The sequence below is a fragment of the Mixophyes fleayi genome, chromosome 4 (genome assembly GCF_038048845.1).
Source record: "Mixophyes fleayi isolate aMixFle1 chromosome 4, aMixFle1.hap1, whole genome shotgun sequence".
Lineage (NCBI taxonomy): Eukaryota > Metazoa > Chordata > Amphibia > Anura > Limnodynastidae > Mixophyes > Mixophyes fleayi.
Genome location: NC_134405.1, coordinates 312,751,544 through 312,770,317, shown reverse-complemented (window position 1 = coordinate 312,770,317; position 18,774 = coordinate 312,751,544). Strand labels below are relative to the sequence as shown.

General features: G+C 45.1%; 1 long non-coding RNA gene across 1 annotated transcript in view; it reads right to left on the bottom strand.

The window, feature by feature from the left end:
* Positions 1–18,526, bottom strand: part of LOC142150182 (uncharacterized) — a 39,022-nt gene extending 20,496 nt beyond the window's left edge. The window contains exons 1-2 of the long non-coding RNA XR_012691062.1: positions 18,465–18,526; positions 14,195–14,368 (exon numbers count right to left, since the gene is read on the bottom strand). This is a non-coding gene — a long non-coding RNA (uncharacterized LOC142150182). The remainder of the gene's footprint in view (positions 1–14,194; positions 14,369–18,464) is intronic.
* Positions 18,527–18,774: the final 248 nt, after the last annotated feature.

Below are 18,774 nucleotides of genomic sequence, written 5' to 3'. Positions count from 1 at the left end.
GCTGAGTATTTGGGGCGGGACTGTTCCTGGTCCCAAGTACTCGTAGTCCCGCGCCCTTGGCAAGAGCAAAACAAGGTGTTGGCTGACAGGGTTGAGTGAAGGTCTTTTCTCCTTGCCGTAGCCTCGGACAGTCCTTTTCTGGTAGGCACGGGTTGTAATTTCTGTTTCTCCCCCATAGAGAAGGGGAGTGATCTGATGGAGGTTCAGTTGCTGGTCTGTCAGAAAGGGAAAGAGACGATGCAGAGGCGGAGAGTGGCTGGGGTGAATCCGAAGCGGACAGAAGGTGGTCATCGTTCGGAAGGTAGGATATCTGTGTGCGTCTGTCCTGTTCCCCCGCAGGCGTTACACGTGACTAACAGACAGTTCATACTCTCTTGTGTGCCCTATATCTGAGAATGCAATATCCCAGCTTTGGCCCAACACTGTGCTGACAAATAGGGAGTGACCACATTTCACAAGAAAGAGCTGACAAAGACAGTGATTTCACACAAAATAATTACAGAAGAGGAATTTGGAATATAGAGCCTGGGATCATGTATTCACCAATAAGATGAATGTCATAGCTTAGTCACCCACTTTCTTCATCGCTTTTGGCACACATTTGCCATCACTCTATTTCACTGCAATCAGCATATTTGACACCATAGGGTATGTTAATGTTGATGGTAACATCCATTGTCATCCTGAAGGATGATTAGATCACCCATATACATATAGAGCAGCCTTTAGTTCAGCATTTGACTCACAATGCTTCCCATGAAAATCAAATTAGATTACTTAGTACCTCATTTTCTAGCATAATTGGCAACTTTACTCCTCTGGCTACCGGGAGATCCCAGAGTACAGGAGGTGGGGAGGCACCACCCTTCGCATCATGCCCAGATCAGGTCATGGTCGCTCCTTTAAAATGTTCCTAATATGCTGCTGAGTTGAGTTTTGCCCCTCCGGGCTAAAATTTGCCAGCCAGTCCCTGCTTCTATTGAACTATAATAATCATAGTCTGAGACATTTTGGGACATATATTAGAAAATAAGATAACTGTAGACCAGATATATTGCTTAATGCTGCATGGTTTACTATTAAACTTGAATGGTATGGTTACCCAGCTACTTCTGTCATTGAAGTACAATTCCCAGCATGCTTTGTGATCCAAGCCTACATTTTTATAACACAGATGCAAATATCTTATCACATTCCCACAGGCTGTGTTAGCGGGCCACATGTACATACAAATCTTGAAAATTGCTCAATGTTCCACATATTCAGCAACACCCACCAGGTCTGCATGATAACTCATATTAAAGTCATCACACATTGATGTTCTAGGAGAACAGAATACAAATTTCTTAATGTCTTCCAGAATCTATTACTTGCAGCTTCAAACAGATTCCTCCCATGTTTGTGGCATAATACTTAGATGAAAGCGCTATTGCAGGAAATGATTTCTATCTGAAAAGATGGAAGCCAGAGCCAGACTAGTATGTACAGGGCCCATCAGTACATTCAGCAACAAGAGCCCACACTAGAAAAAAATTAAACATTTCATGACGCAGGCATATTTTACTCAGTTAATGGTTTTGTTATATTATTGTGCGGTAAAGTTACTCTCCCCATAGGAACTAGTGATATTCTTGAGGCATGAGGCAGTGAATTAGTAAACTGTATAATGGTTCGGTCCACAAAATGGCCGCCTAGTCTTTGTGTAGTCAATGGGTAGGCAACCTGCGGCTCTCCAGGTGTTGTGAAACTACAAATCCCAGCATGCCTTGCCATCTATCTGCTGGTTATCTATTGGCAAAGCATGCTGGGAATTGTAGTTTCACAACACCTGGAGAGTCGCAGGTTGCCTACCCCTGGTGTAGTCAATGGGTACACTTTGAGGGAGCAAAAAAAAAAATACTATACAATTTTAGCTGATATTAGCCTGCTAATTTTGCCTATTCTTTGATAGAGACATGAACCCAATTAAGTGCACTGATTATTTATTTAAATTTACTTCTGTAAACATTTTCGAATCATCTTGGAAAGAAACGTTTTTTGTTATGAATTCAAAGCACATGAAACTGCAGCCCTCAGAAAGTTAATATTATACGGAGGTACATTTAAGTGCTGAAATAATTCCTTCTGGGTGACATGCATTAGATGGAAAAATATGCTTTGAAGTAACAATAAAATACATGTTATAAAAAGAAAAATATAATACTGCAGCTGTGTCAAAAGTACACCCAGACTGTAATTACTGGCAATTCTCCTCACAGCATTTAGTCATTTTACAGAAAAAAAAAAAAACATCTCCTCAGTTTTTACTAATGACTTTATTTCCTTCCTGGAACTCTGGGAAAATCTTTGAAGCTGATTTATAAGGTTTAAGATGGAAAATATGCTGCATCCATTCTAGGGAAATCCGTTCGCTCCCCAAACCCATTGACAAGCCCTCCCGGCTAGGCTGAGATCCTAATGTCAGACCAAGCATACATATTTATCATTAGGTCAAATAAAGGCAGCATTATTCTGAACTTAACATGCATTTTAGTCCTTAGAGTATTTTGTAGCAGTGAGTAAACTGCACTCTCTCACCTATTATCTGTTGACAGAAGAGCTGTTGCGAGTTGTTACCAAGTGCTTGCCATATTTCTGAGAAAGTCCATCTCACATTCCAAGTCACTGACTTGCACTGCATACTGTCCTGCTAACAGCAATGTATTCTGCAGCAGATATATTTGTTTTATTTATGTAATCTCATGCCTAGCAGATGTTTTATATTTGCTGTTTTATGCAGGCATACCTTTAGGATATAAAGGCTGTAATAAATCATGTCCAAAATGAATAGCATCAAATGAACAATCCCCTCTACCCCAGCCCTTATGTGCAGACACTTGTGATGTCAAGAAACTATGGATTAAGCTCTATGTCACATGATTATCTGAAGATTCTGTTTCATAATGACAGCCTGCTGTGACCAATGGACCCATTCTCCTCCATCTATGGTATATTATATTAAGAAAATATGAACGGATGAAGCATCATTCCAAACCCAACGATGGACAAAATACTCCTTGACAAAAATGTAAAGCAATAATTTCCCAAGGGAAGGGGAACCCTGGCACAATATACATATATCGACCGCGTGTTATGCGTAGCGTATCTTCCGTGAAATCACTCTGCGCATGCCCAGAAATATAATGCAAGCAGCATATGGTCCTATGCAGATTGTGTGTCTCTGGAACCTTCACCCTCTTGAACCTGGAGAGGCGGAATGGTCCAGGGAAGAGGTGTCTTCACGTAGGCTGGGTACAGTAAGGGTGTGTTCGCGAAAATTATGCAGAGCAGGACACAGTTGTTTATACGCCTGTCCAAGCCATATTATTTGTGGGTGGTTAAGGGTAGGGGCAAATAGCAGATGATGATAATGGTTACAAGCAGTGGTGGGATTCAAATAAACAACCGGTTCTCTGCCCTAATGACCGTTTAAAGTAAACAAAAATATATCAATATCAAGAGGTAGTTATCTAGTCAAACCCAGGTGTGCATGTGTGTGTAAAATATTTCTTATTTTATGCTGCTAACATCGAGATAATACTAGCAATGAGTCATGTTATGCCACACAGTAGTGCCCCCATTTCAAATTATGCCACAGTAATGCCCCTCTTCATCACTCTGCCATGCTGCTTTTGCTCCCCCTTCACTCTCAGCCATGCTGCCTTTGCTCCCCCTTGCTTCCAATCCTTCACTTTCCCTTTCTCTCGTCTTCTTTCTTCTCTTGTCTTCTGTCTTCTTGCTTGCTGCTGACTCCTCTCTGAGCCGCTCCTCAATGAACACAGACGAAGCAGGGAGGAAGACTGCCGATGCGGCGGACAGGTGATTTTTAATTATTTTTTTTTTAAAGGGCCTGCTCCCCCCACCAACAAAGAGGGTGGACTCAGCCTGTAGTCACCGGTCCGCCGAACCGAGCCTAAAATTAGGTATCGGTTCTGGTGAACCGGTGAGAACCGGCTAAATCCCACCACTGGTTACCAGCAATATGAACCACTTGTGATTGCCCCAATGATGCGGATTGGTGCTTTATATGTTGCACATGCTTATATTACGCCTTTCTATGCATGTTTAGTCAATGTTTTCATGTACGCAAGACGAGGAGTTGATTCTCCTGTGTTAGAGAGGTTGTTGATTGTTATTGATGCCTAATAGCGAGCGCTTATTTGCAAACAAAACAAATGTTATAAACATGGGCATAAGTCTGTAAGTAGCCGTTTCTGTCTCTGATTGGATGCTTGAGATTCATCTTGCTGATAGTACTTCATATATTAGTGTGGCTGCTATATTACATGAAGCCAGCACTTCTGCCTCACAGCTCTGGGGTCATAAGTTCGATTCCTGAACCAGGTCTTATCTGTGTGGCGTTTGTATTTTCTCCCTGTGTTTTCGGTTTCATCCAGCTTCTCCGATTTCCTCCCACACTCCAAAAACATACTAGTTAGGTTAATTGGCTGATATTAAATTGACCCTAGTCTCTGTATGTTAGGGAATTTAGACTGTAAGCTCCAATGGAGCAGGGACTGATGCACTTTCTCTGTACAGTGTTACGAAATTCAGTGGCGGAACTGCCATTGGTGCAGCAGGTGCTGTGCACCAGGGCCATTGGAGGTATTGGGGCCCGCTGCATGGCAGATGCAGAGGGTCAGGGGCCCCGGTTCCCACCACCCTGCACCGGGGCCCAGAGCTCATTAGTTCCGCCTCTGGGGCTATTCGCATCACTTAATTGATATTTCCATTTGGACTGTGGAAGGAAAGGATTTTTAAAAGGGAACATAACAGATGATAATATTTAATTTGATTTCACCTAATTTAATTGAATTGGATTTGCATTTTGTGTTTGTATTTGCTTATATTTTTTATGGTCTGTTGTGTATATGATACTTGATTACATTATTATATTGTGTAGAAATAGTGTAATGGACTTGCGCATTTACTACTAGCGCTGTCAGGCCACATCTAAATGCTACACTTGTTGCTCCCGACATAAATCTGGCACATATGCCAGTGTTGCATAAATGGATGCATAGTGAGACCCCTTCGACTGTACATATGCATGCAAACACACTTTTTCATGGCTGCATCTTTTCCAGCTAACGTTTGGGATGCAAATATGTCCAACTCTACATGAACCTTTATGCCTTTAAGGTCATCACAATCTAACAATATACTCAAAAGATTCCAAAATGCAAATGACATATGTTCAGTTAAGACTGTAGCGACATCTAGTGGATTGTGGTAGAATTGTATTCAGCTAACACTGTAACGACATCTAGTGGACGATGGTAGATTTATGTTCCATTTCTCTAAACTGTTTGCTATGACCCCATTGCTCCTAATATGTCAAACAGTCCAAGAGGTCACTGGAGCAAACTGTCAACCTGTGAAAATAAATTTTACTAGTAATTTAACTTTTACAGACTTTTAGCATTTTGTACTGGTGCATTATAATGCTATTTTAAGATTTGTTGGAATTGTAAGGTGAAGCAGCATGAGCAACATAAGTGAAATTACCGATGAAAAGTAAGTGATTCACAGCTTGTTACTATCTCAAAATCATTGGAGTAACACGTGTGTATATTATTGGAGTGGGACACTTTGTACTGACACTGACTTTTACTTACTGACTAATGAATCATGTCATGAAATAAGCTGTTCATTAAAAAAAAACACATTAATATTAACCTCCATTAAATAAATCAATCTTGACCATTTTACCAAAATAATATAATGTAATGTCTTGTGAAGCAATACAACAAAATGAATACTAATCCTTACTTCAAATCTTAAGTAAAAAAAAAAAATTAGTGCAATTAGTGTTAGTCACTCAGTCACTACATCACATCAGTCAGAATATCACAAATAACTTGCTTTTACTGCATTTCCTTTTCCTTACTCTCACAGAAACATTGTAGCCGAAGCACAAGAAGCACTAGAGCCAAAAGTAAGAACAATCCCAGTGGCCATTTTGTTGAAGCCAAAGCTATTTACAACATTGGCAGTTAGCCAGAACAATGGGCCTTAGACTGCAAACAAAGTGTTATAATTTATAATGCAGACAGAACGAGGAGGTTCCTAGAGGCTGCTTCCTCTTGCTCAACTATATAACTCATGTAATTCAAGTGTAAGGGGGTTTTTGGGCAACTGGAAGCCCCCCACCCTCCCCCCAAGGATTCTCTTGCTATTATATTGCACTTATTCTTCATTGTTCATGTTCTCTGTATCTGTTCCAGGAGTACGACTTTACTTGCGTTACAGAGGATTATCTGCAGCTATGGACAAAATGTAATGTCAGGAACAGACTGAGCAGAGAATGCAGAAACAAGTCAAGTGCTTTGTTTGTTTATGTTATGACTTCCTATGTTGCCCATTGGTTTCCACATATAGGCTCTATGTGCGTAGTTGAGGCAAAGTTTCTGAGGACTGGTATTTTCTTAATTAGTGAATCTGAGCAATGATTATATAATTTAATGTACTGAATTCATGCAGTCTGATGTGGGCATATAGCTCAACCTGTAGTCTATCAGAATATTAAATCATTTGCAGGGCTAGGCTGACTTAGAGAGCATTAGCGCATTAGAATATTCCCAGGGCTAACCCAACCTGTAACCAAGCAGAGAATTAGAAGGTCTATAGGGCTAGATTAACCTGCAGCCAATCAAAGCATTAGAACATCCCCAGGGCTTCCCCAACCTGTAGCCAATCAGAGCATTACAACATTCCCTGGGATAGACCAGCCTGCAGCCAATTAGAGCACTAGAAAGTTCCCGGGGATAAACTGACCTGTAGCCAATCACGACATTAGAAAAATTCCAAGGTTAGCCCAACCTGTTGATAAATAGAGCAATAGCCTGTTCCCAGGGCTGGCCTGACCTGTAGCCAATCAGGGCATTAGTACGTTCCCAGGGCTAAAATTACCTCTAGCTATTGGATGCATTATTCACAAAGAGGAGCGGGGACCTCACGGTAGAGGTGACCCGTCATTACCAGGCTGGCCCCCACACATCTCTGACCCCCTAACCGCTGCACCCCCTTTAGTTCTGGCCCTGCAAAAATGACTACTCAAGTGTTACAAAAATACACTAAATTCACTTTCTCTACTTAAACCTTCAATTAGAGAAGATCCTCAGTTCTTAAATTTAATGCAAGTCTCGGCTAAGCAATCTATTTATCTTCTCTGATAGGAAATAGAACATTATCTATACCTATGATCAGAGTGCTGTACCATTACTATTTAGCATTCAGCAAAATGTACACTAACTCATATTTTACTCTTATACACAATTGATGTTTAAGAATTCTTTCTAAGTGGCTGGGAAGTACATAGTACAGACCACATAGACGAAGGAACAAGTACATATAGGCAAATACACCACATATGATGAAGAACAAATACAATTATTAATTTTTAATTTGCTACTTTTAACTGGGATGATAAATATGTTTCACATTGTTAGGAACCCCTCCAGCCGGCACAACACAACCCGGAGTCTACTCTGCCAGTCAGGTGTTCACTGGAGCCCCTGATGGTGGGGACAGACTGGGCTGCAGACTGACAGAGGGTCGTGAAGTGTGTACCGGCTGGGGAGAACCCAGGCAAGAAGAGTCAGGTCCACGCAGAGGTCAAAGGCCGGCAGCAGGTAACAGTAATGATGAACAAGCTGAGGTCAGAGGTCACAGGCAAAGTAGCAGAACGGGTAAACAAGCCAAGGATCAGGGTCACAGGAAACACAAGCGAAGTCCAATACGAAGCCAAGAGTCATACACGGGAAGTCAAACGTAGATACAGGATACAGGAACTGGAACAAGCAGGTCAGCAGACTGGAGCACAGAAGCTATAACCGGCAATGAGGCAGCAGACCTCATTGCCTTAAATACAACCCACAACCAATCAGAACCTGCCCCTAGACAAGGCCACACTTGTAGGCTAATTGCCAGCACCTAGCAAGACCAATCAGGGCTTAGCCCTGAAATCCACACCTGCAGGCTAATGCCTGCTAATTCAGCCACAGGCTAAATCTGCCTGATTGTCCCTAGAGCACATGCGTGCCTGGCTGCCAGGACACGGCGCTGAGGAAGCGTCCGACCGTTGCCTTGGCAACGGTCGGGAGTTGGAAGGAAATGACGTCCCGGTCGTCATGGTGACGGCCGGGACGTTGGGACCGACAGGAAGCGAGCCGCGGCGGCTGTGAGTACCGCCGCGGCTCGTGACAGTACCCCCCCCTTGAGGAGGGGTTAAGGAACCCCGACATCCCGGTTTCCTTGGAAATTTTTTAAAGAACTCCTTCAACTGTTTAGGAGCATCGAATTGTCTCCGTGGGATCCAAGACCGTTCTTCTAACCCACGATTCCTCCACTGCACTAGGAAGTGCACCTGACCTTGCACTTTTTTGGAATCCAAGATCTTCTGAACAACGTATCTTGGTGATCTGTTTGATTTTCTCTCAGGCAAATTTGAAGACTGGATTTGAGTAGGATATAATACCGGCTTCAACAGAGAACAGTGAAATGTGTTGGGAATTCTCAACGAGCCCGGAATTCTTAACCTAAATGCAACAGAATTAACCTGCTTGATGATAAGGAACGGGCCGATGAACTTGGGACCCAACTTTTTGCAAGGCTGTCTGAGTTTAATGTTTTTTGTAGACAGCCACACTCTCTGGCCTACCTTGAAGGAGCAGATGGTACGGTGGCGATCCGAATTTTTTTTTGCGACAACTGAAGCCTGTTTCAGAGATGCCTGTACTTTCCTCCAGATAACTCTGAGATCTCTTGCAGTGGAACGGATCTCCTGGACACCAACTGGGTTAAGCGAATACAGGGAGTTAGATCTGGGGTGAAAACCATAATTGCAGAAAAACGGAGAAGTTTTAGTAGATGAATGACAGGAATTGTTACAGGCAAATTCCGCCCAGGGTAACAAGGAAGACCAATTATCATGGAACTCTGACGTGTAGCATCGCAAAAACTTTTCCAAGGACTGGTTAACTCTTTCGGTCTGCCCATTAGACTAAGGGTGATATGCGGATGATAAACTAACCTTGATTCCGAGAAGGGTACAGAAAGATCTCCAGAATTGCGCTATGAACTGAGAACCCCGATCGGAAACTATGTCAGTAGGGAGTCCATGGAGCTGGAAAATATGTTGAATGAATAAGACGGCCAAATCCCGAGCTGTAGGCAGTCTGGGTAAGGGAACTAAATGGGACATCTTGCTGAACCGGTCTACCACGACCCAAATGGTATTGTGTCCTGCAGAAGGTGGTAGATCCACTATAAAGTCCATGGACAAGTGGGTCCATGGTTTTGCAGGTGGTGCCAAAGGAACTAACTGGCCTATTGGGCGGATCCTAGGAACCCTACTGTTATGCGCCTCTGCAATAACCGCCTTCCTTAGATGGACTGGAACAAAGAGACGTCGCTCCGGAGTAGTATCAGGGACTAATTTCTGGAATCTCTGAAGTGTGATACTCAGATCTTGGGTCAACCCGGCATGGATTACAGAAGGAGGAATAATCGGCTCTGGGATAGTGACTGGAATGTGGTGTGCCGAGAAACTTCTGGAAAGGGCATCTGCCCGGACATTTTTGGAGCCTGGTCGGTAGGTGATCAGGAAGTTAAACCGGGTAAAGAATAACGCCCACCGGGCCTGTCTGGGATTTAAACGTTTGGCTGACTGTATATATTGTAAATTCTTGAGATCGGTAATGACAGAGATCTGATGTGAAGCACCCTCCAACCAATGCCGCCACTCCTCGAAGGCCCATTTGATTGCCAATAGTTCTCTATTACCGACATCATAGTTGGCCTCCGCTGAAGAGAACTGACGGGAGAAATAAGCACATGGGTGCAGACGATTAGTATGAGGATCCTTCTGCGATAGGATGGCACCGGCACCGATGTCAGAGGCGTCGACCTCAAGAATAAATGTCCTAGCTGGATCCGGATGTCTAAGGACCTGAGCGGAGACAAAGGCCTTTTTCAGGCTTTCGAATGAGGCTGCTGCTTGGGACGACCAATTAGTTGGATCCATTCCTTTACGGGTCAGAGCGACAATGGGAGCCACAATGTCGGCAAAGTTGTGAATGAATCTCCTATAATAATTGGAGAAGCCCAGGAACCTCTGCACCGCCTTAAGATTGTTGGGTTGCACCCAATCCAAAAAAGCCTGGACCTTAGCTGGATCCATGGAGAATCCCTCAGAAGAGATTACATAGCCTAAAAAGGATACCCTCTGTACCTCGAACTCACACTTTTCCAGCTTAGCGTACAGGTGGTTCTCTCGTAATTTCTGTAGAACTTGTTTGACGTGAGTCTGATGGGCGGGCCAAGATCTGGAATAGATGAGGATATCATCTAAATAGACGACCACGAAACAACCAAGGAATTCCCGAAGAACTTCATTGATCAAGTCCTGGAACACTGCAGGTGCATTGCTAAGGCCAAACGGCATGACCAGATACTCGTAGTGGCCAGAGTGCGAATTGAATGCCGTCTTCCACTCATCTCCTTCTTTGATACGGATGAGATTATATGCTCCGCGAAGGTCGATTTTAGTGAAGACAGTAGCCCCTCTTAGCTGATCAAACAATACCGAGATGAGCGGAAGGGGATAGGTGTTCTTTACTGTGATATGATTCAATCCCCGGTAGTCAATACAAGGTCTTAACCCTCCGTCTTTTTTTGATACAAAGAAGCATCCTGCTCCTACGGGAGACTTAGATGGCCTGATGAAGCCTCTCTCCAGGTTTTCGTCGATATACTCCTGCATGGATTTTGTTTCTGGAGCAGAAAGGGAATACAAACGCCCCTTAGGTAACTTGGAACCAGGAATAAGTTCGATGGCACAGTCAAAGTCACGATGTGGCGGTAAGGTATCAGCAGCCTTCTTGGAGAACACGTCCCAGAATTCATGATACTGTGAGGGAAGCCGCTCCGGAATAGGCTGAATCATACGCAGAGACAGTGACAAACAAGACTGTGTACAATAAGTACTCCACTTGACAATCTCTCCTTTTACCCAGTCTATGACAGGGTTATGACAGGAAAGCCATGGGTGGCCCAAGATCATAGGAACCGACGAACAATCGATCAGGAAGAAGGTGATTGACTCAGAATGGAGAGCTCCGATCTTCAACTGTAGTGGCGGGGTCTCCCAGGAAATCTTGCCACCAGGCAACGGACCTCCGTCTAAGCCACAGACAGTAATGGCAGAGTTGAGTTTTACCATCGGAATTCCGGCAGAGCGGGCAAACCCAATATCAAGGAAGTTGCCTGCAGCTCCGCTATCAATGAAGGCCGACAGGTCCACAGAGCGAGCCCGGAAGGTGAGCTGTGCAGGGATTAATACAGCATTTTTCGGGGAGATAATTTGCAGACCTAGGTGAACTTTCCCCTCATTCCCTAGGCATGGTCTTTTCCCGACTTATTTGGGCAAGAACGGGAGAAGTGGCCTTTTATGCCACAGTATAGACATAGACCTTGCGAACGTCTCCTGTCTCTCTCTTCAGAAGAGAGACGATATGCTCCTAATTGCATAGGCTCCTCACCATCCTGGGAAACAGGAACGAAGGCGGATGGAGGTGATGATGTTTCCTTTTCAGTTTTCCGCTCCTTATATCTCCTGTCAATTTTAATGGAGAGGTGCATCAGATCCTCCAGAGAACTAGGAGACGGGTATTGCACCAAAGAATCTTTAATCTGTTCAGATAGGCTGAGACGGAACTGACTTCGTAAGGCAGGGTCGTTCCATCCACTATCAGGTGACCATCTACGGAATTCAGCGCAGTATTCTTCTGCCGACCGTCGGCCTTGTTTCAAGGACCGTAGATGAGCTTCCGCGGAGGCCACTCGATCCGGGTCATCATACAGTAGACCCAGTGCCTCAAAGAAGGAGTCTACGGACTGCATGGCCGGACTGGTCTGCGGCAAAGAAAACGCCCAGGACTGGGGGTCACCCTGTAGAAGGGAAATAATAATCCCAACTCTTTGCTGCTCTGAACCGGAGGAGCGGGGTCTCATCCGAAAATAGAGCTTGCAGCTCTCCCTGAAGTTCCGAAACAGGGTTCTATTTCCGGAGAACTGATCTGGTAAGTTCATTTTGGGTTCACAGATGGGACCTGGAGTCGGTTGTGAAGCTTTTGTGGTTTCTTCTTGAACAGACATACGCTCAGCCAATCCCTGCATCATCTGATACAAGGACTCAACGTGGCCTGCTAGGGTTTGTGCCGGAGACGGTGTGGATCCACTTGTATCCATTCTAACCTTGTCTCTGTGAGTGGGCCGGTTATAATGTTAGGAACCCCTCCAGCCGGCACAACACAACCCGGAGTCTACTCTGCCAGTCAGGTGTTCACTGGAGCCCCTGATGGTGGGGACAGACTGGGCTGCAGACTGACAGAGGGTCGTGAAGTGTGTACCGGCTGGGGAGAACCCAGGCAAGAAGAGTCAGGTCCACGCAGAGGTCAAAGGCCGGCAGCAGGTAACAGTAATGATGAACAAGCTGAGGTCAGAGGTCACAGGCAAAGTAGCAGAACGGGTAAACAAGCCAAGGATCAGGGTCACAGGAAACACAAGCGAAGTCCAATACGAAGCCAATAGTCATACACGGGAAGTCAAACGTAGATACAGGATACAGGAACTGGAACAAGCAGGTCAGCAGACTGGAGCACAGAAGCTATAACCGGCAATGAGGCAGCAGACCTCATTGCCTTAAATACAACCCACAACCAATCAGAACCTGCCCCTAGACAAGGCCACACTTGTAGGCTAATTGCCAGCACCTAGCAAGACCAATCAGGGCTTAGCCCTGAAATCCACACCTGCAGGCTAATGCCTGCTAATTCAGCCACAGGCTAAATCTGCCTGATTGTCCCTAGAGCGCATGCGCGCCTGGCTGCCAGGACACGGCGCTGAGGAAGCGTCCGACCGTTGCCTTGGCAACGGTCGGGAGTTGGAAGGAAATGACGTCCCGGTCGTCATGGTGACGGCCGGGACGTTGGGACCGACAGGAAGCGAGACGCGGCGGCTGTGAGTACCGCCGCGGCTCGTGACACACATTAGCTATGACATTGGTTACACAGCCTGGATTAATTCTTATTCTAATCTTTTATTTATAAAGCTCCAATTTATTACATAGCACTGCACTTGGGAATATTATATTTCAAATGTGTAGGATGGAAAGATTCAAAATGCACCTTCTACATATAGGTGGCGATACAAATATTCAATGTAGTATTGATATGTTAAAGTGAATGTTAAACCACCAACACCATATTCATGAAACTCTGCTGCAAAGAGGTGGTAAGTGTGGTAGTTGGGCGGCGGCAGAGCGGAGGGACCTGGAAGGGGTGTGAGCAGAGATGAGATTGGAGAAGTGGGAGGTCGCATGGTTGAGAGCTTTGTAGGTGAGGGGGAGTAATTTAAATTTAATTCTGCAGGTCGTGGGGAGCCAATGTAGTGACTGGCAGGACAGAAAAATAAAACGGGCAGTAGCACTGAGGATAGACTGAAGTGGTGCAAGGCGAGAGTTTATAGGACAGAGATAATGAGGTTACCGTAATCAAGGGAGTGTATAAGAGTTTTGGTGGCTTCTATGGTGAGAATGAGCTGGTTTTAGAAATATTGAGTTTAAGAAAGTGGTGGAACCTCCAAGATGAGATTGCTGAGAGATAGCCGGAGACAGGACACATATGGGTATGAATGAATATACTTAAATAAGGATGTGCCTTCTTTTTGATTTTCTCTCCGATAATACTGCCAATTATCACAAGAGTCTGCAACACATTAACAAGCATCTCAAGGACTTGATTTCTAGCCCATAATTCTCCTTTACTATCATTTCCACAACCCGATCTTTAAAAGTGGGCCAAATGCAAGCCTAACTGCAATACATATGCCTCCCTGTGACTCTTCCCGGGACTGGCCCCTTCAACCCTGACCCAGGTTCTGCTTCAATAATCTGCATACTACATGGCGCCACTAAAGCTGCTCCTGACCACGCAACTGTAGCTGAGCTCCCTGAACATGCAGAGGCTGAGATTGCCCTTACGCTATTTTATCACTGTACACCATGTATTCCTGTTTGTATGTTATAGTCATCTACTGTAATGTTTATGTAAGCAATGCTCATAAAGCATTTTTAATGTGTCTGTGCTGCTACCTGATGTGAGCTGCCGAATTTCCCCAGTGCCGCCAGTTGCTACAGTTGAAGGGACTCTCAGCCAGCTATCATTCGAGGTTGCCGATTTCCCTTCTCCACAACCACCATCTACCAGCACGCGCCCTTCACTCCCAGTAGGTACATTAGCCACCTTATCGCTGGAGACATCTCCACCTGAGAAGAGAAAATACAGCCAAGAGCAACATGCACATACAGACATTGGATCATTTTGCTTTTCTAACTTGCCTTATGTACACCCGCACTTACTGCCTCTTCTTTGGAATTAAAGCCATCCTGTTGGGCTTTACAACCTTTAGGGCTCCACCATTTTGGCAGCCTAGCTGTCCTCGTCTGCTGGTTCCTTAATCCACTTCTATGCCCCCGCCCAGAGATTGTAACCTCCTGTGTCGTAATCTGTATTACAAGCCTAGTTAGCAGGGGGGCAGTTATGTGCCTCCTGTCTTCTTCTGGTGTCAGAGTCTCTGTGTAGCCCACTTACACTAATAACCTTCTCTATGACAAACCAGGACTGACTCACCGGCATTCCAAACAAAGTGGGAGACTCCGCCCTTTTTCTTCTAGTACCACCACCTGTTGTCACCCTTTCCTACTTATCCAGCCCTTTCAGGGTCCGGCTGCTTCGGCTGACCCTGCCATTGCTTATGACTCTGCTCTTCACAGCTATGACAACAGACACTCCAGACCGTTTTCTGCAAAACATACCTCAATGATTTCATAGTCCTCCACCTCAGCCATCTTTCTTTCCACTTCACCGCTACAAGACTATGCCACTACAAGCACTAAACAGCAGTACCAGAGCATCATTGTTAATTCCTGAAAAAGGGTGGGAAGAGAGGCCGACAATTGCTTTTAACTATCTGTCTGCCCCTGCGGGCATGTGCTGCTCACATCATCCCCTCCTGCTTCTCACTTGGGCTAACCCACCTTCTGACTCCCAGAATCCTAATATTTCCTCTACCTGATCTGCCACTTAGCCCTTACGAATCCACAACTGCGCTTTACACCCCTCTCCCCCCCCCCACACACACACACACCCTAACACAGTGAGACCTGCAACAAGCTCCCTCCTACAGTCATGGCCCTTCTAGCTGACTCCTCAGGGGAGTTTTCAGATTCTGATATCATGACACTGCCCTTGTCATATACAGCTCTGTCTCACTTACACAACACACAGCAACAGGGCTGCAGTCAGACTCTGGGGCCCTGTACTAAATAATCTGGCAGGGCCCCCCATACATGCCTCCTCCCTCTTCGCCATACATCCGCCCCCCTTCATAATCACAGTAAGTGTCCCCCTCTCCTATCCCCCCTCCAATCACAGTAAATGTCCCCCTCTCCTATCCCTCCTCCAATCACAGTAGGTGTTCCCCTCTCCTATCCCCTCCTCCAATCACAGTAAGTGTCCCCCTCTCCTATCCCTCCCTCCAATCACAGTAAGTGTCTCCCTCTCCCATCCCCTCCTCCAATCACAGTGTATTTAGCTTATGAGTCACCTTACCTTTGCAGTCTGGCTGGGCCAAGATGCAAAATGTATACTTAACCTCATGTGTCAATCTCCCATTGTCCCATAGATTGTAAGCTTGCGAGCAGGGCCTTCTCACCTCTTTGTCTGTTTTACCCAGTTTGTTTATTAGTTTATTACGTTTGTCCCCAATTGTAAAGCGCTACGGAATATGTTGGCGCTATATAAATAAATGATGATGATGATGATGAAGTGTCCCCCTCTCCTATCCCTCCCTCCAATCACAGTAAGTGTCCCCCTCTCCTATCCACCCCTCCAATCACAGTAAGTGTCCCCCTCTCTTATACCCCTCCAATCACAGTAAGCATCCCCCTCTCCTATCCCCCCTCCAATCACAGTAAGTGTCCCCCTCTACTATCCCTCCCTCCAATCACAGTAAGTGTCCCCCTCCCCTATCCCTCCCTCCAATCACAGTAAGTGTCCCCCTCTTCTATCCCTCTCTCCAATCACAGTAAGTGCCCCCCTCTCCTATCCCCCCTCCAATCACAGTAAGTGTCCCACCTCTCCTATCCCTCCCTCCAATCACAGTAAGTGTCTCCCTCTCCTATCCCCCCTCCAATCACAGTAAGTGTCCCCCTCTCCTATCCCCCCCTCCAATCACAGTAAGTGTCCCCCTCTCCTATCCCCCCCTCCAATCACAGTAAGTGTCCCACCTCTCCTACCCCCCTCTCCAATCACAGTATGTGTTTCCCTCTCATATCCCCCCTCCAATCACAGTAGGTGTCTCCCTCTCCTATCCCCCCCTCCAATCACAGTAAGTGTCCCCCTCTCCTATCCCCCCCTCAAATCACAATAAGTGTCCCCCTCTCCTATCCCCCCTCCAACCACAGTAAGTGTTCCCCTCTCTTAATCCCCCTCTAATCACAGTAAATGTCCCCCTCTCCTATCCCCCCCTCCAATCACAGTAAGGGCCCCTTTCTCCTATCCACCCCTACAATCACAGTAAGTGTCCCCCTCTCCTATCCCCCCCTCCAATCACAGTAAATGTCCCCCTCTCCTATCTCCCCTTGAATCACAGTAAGTGTCCCCCTCTCCTATCCCTCCCTCCAATCACAGTAAGTGTCCCCCTCTCCTATCTCCCCCTCCCCTATCAAATTAATGCTCATTTAACTTACCTTCTCCTCCGCGCTGCTGCTCCCGGTCACTGATAGGTTGGGAGCGCGTTGCGCAGTGATGATGTCACTGTGCCACGCGCTCACAGCCTATCAGCGCCTGGGAGCAGCAGCGCGGAGGAGAAGGGGTCCAGTCAGTCACACTAAGGGACCCGGACAGTCTAGGGGGCCCGAACAGAAGGTCTGTCCGGGCCCCTAGTCTGTCCGGGCCCCTCACAGCTGTGCTGGCCGTACCCCCAGATGGCGTCCCGGCACAGCGGGACAGGTCACTGCCTCCCACTTGACCAGCATATTCCTCTCCAGCTGCTATGAGCATTCTTATGATTAGCTACGGTTGGTCTATGCTCATCCATTTCCAAACATCGGTGAGCAGGAGTTGATAACATGATAACAAAAAGGTGTAATATTCGGATAACTGATAACAAAATAACAAGACTGAGATTTGATTAAAAAAAATAAACTGTGGACATCCACAGATGTATACACAATGGTGGTACTCCCAGTGTAAGGAGAACTAATCTTTTGTTCAATGAGTAGAGATAGATATAAAAAAAAATTAAATATCAAACTGAATTCAACCTCGCCTAACAAATAGGAAAGTACTCAATCTGTAATCTGTCTCCTTATTTTTTTTTTAAATAGATTGCTGTGAATGGTGTTATTTATGAGAGGTCAACATAATTTGCAGTTTCCCTCAATGAATAAAAAAGGGACAATATACAGTAATATACTGCCAATCTCACTCTTTTTCAGTGTCATTGTACTTCCTGCTTTTCCTGCTTATTTTCTGATTGCAAGAATCTAGGCTAAATTTGCTAAGGTGTAAGAAAAGCCTGGTGCTGATGATGATTTTCAGAGGGATCCTGCAGGATTAGTACCTATGCAGCAGTTTAAAAAAAAATAACCATTGAAAGTATTGGTAATAATTTATTAAGAGACCTAGTTTAATTTCACATCAAAAATACACCCACCCCTGCGCTGTGTTCCTCTGCAGTATATGTTTCACAAACCTCTATTTATTAAACCACACTGAATCAAAGCTGGCATTGTATGACTCTCCAGAAGTTGTAGAACTAAACCTCCCAGCAAGTCCATTAAAGATGGGGAAGCAAAGCCTGACATACAAAAAACGAGCTTGGTACCAGAAAGTAACACGCACATTTCAAAATATATGTAAATTACGTTTCCTAAATGTATTTGGGTAGTTGATCACTCAGAACATTATCATGAACGAGTTAACCTTAAATTATTTAAATTAATACTAGAATTCTTGAAATACACATGAAAGTAAAAATAGTGTGAATAAATTATTGTTTTAAAACATATATATATAAAAACTATTTTAACAATTAGTAAAAGGACCAGATGGCGCCCGCGGGACTCGAACTCCCGAAGGGATTAATTCATTGAAATTGAATGTTCAAGAAGGAACCGCTGAGCTATGGCTGATCCGGAAGAACAGGTTCAATTTACTTCTTACCAATTGTAAGTGTAAACGCGTCACTCATTTGCATATATAGAGCATGTGAACAGGTGACTGATTACACGTTAGTTATAGGTCAACAACATCAACAGCACAATCAGACGTATAGAAGTTACATCCAGATTTAGTTACCTTTACAGACATTAGCTGCTCACTTCCAGTCACAGTCACTGGCTGCGTTCTGTTGTCAGCTTCTGTCAGAAAACAGACGTAGTAAATCACAAAAGAATGTGATCGCCGCAGTCCTGCTGCCCCCATCAGGCCAATTTGTGAACTTCTCCCTAATAATAGGTGTCTATTATATGGAAAATAAAGCTGTGGTTTTCTGACATATTGCCCATAATGCAATAACACAAATAGCAAGAGAATTGCTGATTCCCAGGCTGCTTGTGAGTATCTGCACCGGTTTACATATGCTACATAAATGTACATAGTACACACC